The sequence below is a fragment of the Branchiostoma lanceolatum genome, chromosome 1 (assembly GCF_035083965.1).
Source record: "Branchiostoma lanceolatum isolate klBraLanc5 chromosome 1, klBraLanc5.hap2, whole genome shotgun sequence".
In the NCBI taxonomy this organism is placed as follows: domain Eukaryota; kingdom Metazoa; phylum Chordata; class Leptocardii; order Amphioxiformes; family Branchiostomatidae; genus Branchiostoma; species Branchiostoma lanceolatum.
This window is the reverse complement of record NC_089722.1, coordinates 22,155,809-22,162,363: the sequence shown is the minus strand read 5'-3', so window position 1 is coordinate 22,162,363 and position 6,555 is coordinate 22,155,809. Positions and strand designations below refer to the sequence as shown.

Here is a 6,555-nt window from a genome sequence, read left to right as displayed (position 1 = left end):
CTAATGGTCTAGGGGAAGGGAAGCATACCGTTATTCATCATAGCAAAATTTTGGGGGCAAATGTCTTCTGAAACAATGCAACCTAAGTAATCTCTAAGCAGATGTTGGGGTGAAAGATCGTAACTGTTTTCTGAGTGAAGGTCGGGCTTCTTTGAAAAACCATTACCCCATATTCGCAAATGAACAGTTGAGTCGAAGGCCAAAGTCGTTCAGGGAAAAAGGATGAAGACCGCGTAGACTAATCATTTCTTACAGAAAGTAAAATGTACAAGAATGTAGGTGGCGCTTCAACGGGCGGCCATGGGGTTACATGGGCTCCCGGCGAAACATCCAATAATCGATCCTTTTTACGTCAACTCATGATTTTAAAGGTCTTAAGGTCATTCTAAATGTACATTATGACACATATAGCAGTTTGCGAAAGCGTTCTCTAGTTTTAAGTCTAATGTCTCATATATTTTCACACGTTTACAGTTAGATACAATATACCCCATGAGAGCCCAATCTGCAGTACCGCTCCCGGCCGCGACCTGAAAAGTGGCAAAGACGACCGCCAAATTGCCAGATTTCGCTCTTTTCGGGAATGGGGATATGGCAGAAGGCTCGCAAAGGGGTTTGATTTTTTTAAAAGGCTTATTCCACTTTGCATTCAATAATACGACCATTTGAAATGAATGATAACAATATTCAGGACATTCCACAAACAGAATGATGGGATATTAGGCCATAAATTTCCCATTATCCTTCGCATTGTACCAATTGTAGTGATCGAGTCTACATTTTCTGTAAGTTGTCACGTACTGAAGAGGTACTACCTCCAAATTTCAATTTCATTGTGAAAAAAAAACAAATTCAACGGTGAATGTCTGTGTTTTTTTATCAATATATCCTTTCGAAATACTGTAAGGTGCGTAGATTACGTATGGTGCAATATAATCTCGAGCGCCAGGGGAAGCCGCTCAATTTGCACGATTTTATTGATGTAAAACGTCTCTGATATGCATAACATCTCGGTATAATCATCTTCATACGTTTCTGTAGTTATCAGGCCCAAAACAAAGTGCAATTGACCAATGTTAGCTCAAAAGCACTTCTTTTGAGAACGCCAGTGTGATGGCATCTTCATAGTGAAACGTAGAGTGAATCATGAATACTGGCACCGTTCAATACTTCTATAGTTTGACATTTTCGATGACTGAAACGATAAGTAAAAACACGAGACGCTTTATTCGTGTCTGAAGGTTGGAACCACGGTGCTTGTTCTGAGTTTTATGTAGTAGTTAAAAGTCACGATGTCTCTAAAGTCTTACTATCATAGGTCCGGGTTTCAATATTTTTCACATCTCTCTTGATGTTCGTAAACTTTGATACAAAGAAAAAGTCTGTTACGACAATATACTCCACATGTAACGTTACAAACATATATCTGTTCTTTCGAACCAAATGCTTTTCAGACATATAAGTTGGTATATCCATCCTTGATTACAATAAGTTGTGTTACGCGGTATTCATTAACATTATTTATCCACCTCGCTCTTGGTGTCCGAACCACAAGTGAAAGAGACGGCCTCTGGAGGTAGTGTAAACATTTGCAAACTCATTTCATACGTATTTCGTAGCCTCCATTGCAGACTCCATCCGGCAGTTTTCTCTTTCAAGTTACCATTTTCTTATTACATTTCGTCTTATTGCTGGCCGAGGGGAGGACTTGGCACGGTTAGAGTAGCGATGAGATTGAAATGATGGTATATGGAATGTGAAGGACGGAAAATTGAGAAAGTTACTCCGAGAGTTGGAGAATACTTGTGATGTCTTAAGTCACCTGCATGTCGTCGTTGTTGTTGTTGTTAATCTCAAGAGTTTTCTATCGGAAAATATTTAGACACTAAGCTCCCACCTAAAGAAGCTAGTAACATCCAAGCCACACATTAAAGTCCTATCAGGCTTTCAAAGTAGTTAATGACGTATCGTTTTTTGTCGTTAATGACGTATCTTACTTAGAATGTAGCTGTTTTAACAGAAGAAACAACAGGATGACACATGCACAGACTTGTGACTTCGTAATGACGTAGGACTCAGGTAGTTTTACTTGTGGTTTATTACACAGCCTAAATGACCTTTTCAAACTTCCTTAAAAAACGGCCAATTGATTGCATAAAAATACACCAATATATCATAATAAATACAAAAGTCTCATACATAAAATACACGAAACGTCATTTAATAAAAGCTAGAATCTACAAGCAGAATGCAAAATTCACATGGATAGATTATGATTATGAGTGGCATTGCACTCTCTTGAAATATGAAACAATACAATTTACAAACATATAAGTGCTCTCCTATAATGGCAACTTTTTGAGTTGAGTCTACGCTCCTGTTTTGGAAAAGCTCACGTGATTTTTTTTCCAAATCATTCATTCAACCTCTATCATTGTACTTTCGTCATGAGTTACATCTTGTGTAAGAAGACGGTGTACCCAATTAAATTCAACACCAAGTCTTGTTCTATAAGCCCAGCTCCCATCGCTGAGCGCCCCCTGGTGCTCAAGGTTATATCAATAACCTGCAAATAACCCACACACTTCGCAGTATTTTGAAATAAAAATTGGATCCTCTGATAAACCAGCAGGCAGAAACAACGTTGCGCTTGTCCAATGTCTTTTTGTTTCACAAAATGTTGATTAGATTTGGATGAGGAACCCCTTCAGAACATCACAATTTATAGGACACTACTGATGGTAAAATGTATAGGAAATGTGTCATCCATGGCCTAATGTGCCATGGTTGTGTTTGTAAAATGTCTTAAATATTGTCATTCTTCATTTTGAATGGTCGCATTATTGGAAAAAAGCCAAGTGAGACTCAAAAATTCAAACCCCTTTGCGAGCCTTTCGTGATTTCCCCATTCTCGAAAAGAGAGAAATTTGGCAATTTGGCGGTCGTCTTTAACACTTTTCTGGCTGCGGCCCGGAGCGGTACTGCAGATAAGGCTCTCATAGGGTATACAGTCCCGACTTGCCAAAATGTGAAAACAAACAGGAATATTGGCTTACAGCCAGTGAATACTGTCCCAACCAGGTCCATATACCTTCATCTTCATTTAGAATGACATTTAAGACTTTTGACAACCTTATTTGACATAAAAATGATCGATTATTGGGCGCCGTGTGAGGAGCCCATGTCACACCAGGGCCGCCAGTGGAAGCGCCACCTACATTCATGTACACTTCACATCTTGTACGTAATGGGTAACTTAAGGATATATGTGGACACTTTCCCTTTGCATCTTTAGACGATTACTCAACATTCAGAGTCAACAATGCATCCACTTACATACTCCAAGCACATTTCCAATTGTGATATACAATCCTGACTCATACATCGTATTCCCAAGAAAACCTATTTGCAACGGTCATTTCAATACTTACAATTGTCTGGCACTTAAATGTTGATATCATAGGATCAACACTGCTACTACTTCAAATTTAAATATGATTAACAGTAAGTCCATTTATATAAAATAAGGAACAAATATGAATGCCAATCAACTTCATTACTACACACTCTTGAAAAACTGTCCATTACACAAAACATAGAATATAACATTGCTGTTAAATTTCCAGTTTGAATGGACATCATCAATACTTTCTGCACCAAAAAAGAGTGGTAAGCATTCTGCACAAGACCCTACTGTACTACAAGTTTAATTCCTATTTTCCTTTCTTAAGTGTTCGGCAATGATATGGTCTATTGATGCAATAAGGAAGACCCCTACTTCAAAGATCACGGCTGTTGCATCGCCAAGACTAGATGTTGTTAAAAGTTAGAGTCCTTCCCGCACCGAGGGTGCATCAGGCGGCGCCCATCTCCGGTTCCACAGCCATACACAACTTTGTGCAAGTCACTACAGCAGGGGGCTAGTCCACTGGTAGTGGTGTGTGTTTAACTGCCATACTCTTTCCCAAATGCTGAGCGCTAAGCAGAGAAAGCAGTATGTACCATTTTTAGAGTCTTTGGTATGACCCGACCGGGGTTCGAACTCGCGACCTACCGTATGCAAGGCGAACACTCTACCCACTCGGCCACTGCACTAGATGTTGACAGTTGTATAATTGTCTTTTGTACATTTATTTAAGACTTGATTGAATTGCATTTACTACTGATCCAACCAGGCGTCTTCCATTTTTTTTCTACAGTGTAAGGTCGTGGGTTTCTTAATATCCAACTGGGATCGGATTATTACCATTGGGAACTCTTGCAAAGGTAGAGGTAATGCCGGTTGCAAAAGTCATCCTTCCACTGTCCTCTTTTCCTCAATCCGAAATCATGATGTGTGGCGTCCTGTTGAAAGATTAGATGCACCAAAAAAGTTAGTAGTAATATATTACCGTCACTTTCTTGTTAAAGCCTAGGTTACACATAGCCGAACATGGCCTCCCGACTCTCCCCCGACCATGGTTGGAGTGATTCGGGAGTGATTCGGGAGCTAACTCGGTTGGCGTTCGGCCGAGTCGGCTGGCGTTCGGCTGAGTCGGCTGGTGTTCGGCTGCGCCAGCCGAATGTTTTGAAAATTTCAAAACATTCGGCTCTGGACGGAGGGTCTGAAATGGGTCGGCTGGTGTTCGGCTGGTGTTCGGCGCGGTCGGCTAGTGCTCGGCTGGTATTCGGGATTGAGTCAGTAGTAAAATTAGAACCTTAACCACGCCAGAAACACTACTGAATTACTCCCAACCAGTTTCCAACCTACCCATAACTCACCCCAAGGCCGTAGACAAAACTCTGCTAACTAATTCTCAACCAAGTGACTACTATCGGAACGTGGGCGAATCACCCCCGACCTTCACACGACCAAAAACAAAGAAGAACACTAAAAGCAGTATTAAAGCTAGCCATGATCCGAATTCGATCTCTCGGTGATGTTAACAACATAACAGAATGGATTATTTTAGTTAAAACCGAAAATGACCCCTCTTTTGAAAGTCGCTGAATATGTCCATTTGAATTCGTGAGAGGGTCTGCAATCGGTCGGGGTTTAGTCAGGAGAGATTCGGCAGTCTGCGGCTAGAGGTCGGGATGGTTGGGAGTAAGCTAGAAAGCATTCGGGGCCCATTCGGGAGTAATTCGTGTACTGGTTAGGAGAAGATCGGCGCATCTTCGGCGCATGTTCGGCGCCAAAGATAGGCGTGGCCCAAAAACTGGTCAGAATGCTCCCGAACTACCGCCGACCTGAGTCGGCTAGCGTTCGGGAGCCATGTTCGGCTATGTGTAACCTAGGCTTAACGTTACCATAGATTTTGTAATTCGTTTCTCTCGGAAGACTACCATTTCAGGTCTGGATCTTGATGAATAGCGGTCTAAACTTCCTACCTGATCGAAAATTCTACCCTACTCTAATATTGATAACTTACAGAATCAAATAGAAGCCAGACTAACTGCCATCACAGATATCTCAATTCAACGTCGTCTTCTTTGAAAAAATACTCTCATGTTTCTCCCACATTACGAGAAAGGATAATGATTACAAAGCACTCTGGTAAGATGAATTTTTTCCAAAGTCATATAGGGGCTTTGGTACTTCTCACTTATATTAGAGGTAGTTGAAACACGTTAGTGGCATCTGATGAAAGAATAATGCCGGAAAACACTCAGCATAACGCCTATTCGAAGCAAACTGTAATGCATTCTTCGCCAATCAGAAAAACGAAGAAGACAGACAGAAGCACTCACTTTATAGTAGATTGCGACACAGTTGTCTGGATGTTTTGGGCCTCTCAGGGCTCCAACTAGGGCTCTGAACCAAAAGGCCGGCCTCCTTGTTCTGATGCTGTCCGGCTCATGTGGGGCCCAGTTGGTGTAGGAAACTTGCGATCCATCCGTCCAAGTCGATTTCTTAATGTCCTTAAGTCCAAGCCAGACGACTGGAAGCCATGCGCGGGCTGCAGCGAAAGGCAAACGTCAAGTTGTAATCAGTTATCAGTCAGTCATGCAGCGTTAGCAATGCTACCTAGGTCTGCACTAGGATTATTGAAGTCTAGGGGGCGCTTTTACATTTGCAGCTTGAATAAAAAAAACACACACGAGAGATTCACGTTATATGTTACAATCTTAACAAGAAAGGCAATTGAAAACGCTACACAGGTGCGGTGTACAGAAAATGAGAAATGGAACGAAACGAAATGAAACGAAATGAAACGAAATGGTGGCACAACCGACATGAAAAATCGGACCAAATCCCCTAAAACAAAATCAACACTGATCTGAAGTTATACAATCTTAAAGAATTATATCATCAGTGAGAGGATAGAGTTGTTCAATGCCTACCCGTAGAAATGATCTCTTTTATGACCTTGTTTTCCGCATCGTTTTCAACAGAAGCAAGATTTGCACCTGCTTCTTTACACCGCCTGTCCGCTGTGGACCAGTCGACCGACTCTGCACTCAGCTGGTAGCAGCGGTTGTTATGTTGGGTCCACCCCATCTGACAAAAGCGATTCTCCAAACTCTGATCTATGTCTGTGTGGAAAGATATGATACTTTTTGTCCATGTTATCC

General features: G+C 41.5%; 1 long non-coding RNA gene across 1 annotated transcript; it reads right to left on the bottom strand.

The window, feature by feature from the left end:
• Nucleotides 1–2,075: 2,075 nt before the first annotated feature.
• On the bottom strand, nucleotides 2,076–6,501 carry LOC136441748 (uncharacterized). The gene is made up of 3 exons (XR_010756926.1): nucleotides 6,325–6,501; nucleotides 5,731–5,939; nucleotides 2,076–4,344 (listed from the first exon to the last, which is right to left on the bottom strand). It is a non-coding gene; the product is annotated as an uncharacterized lncRNA (long non-coding RNA).
• Between the last annotated feature and the right edge of the window lie 54 nt (nucleotides 6,502–6,555).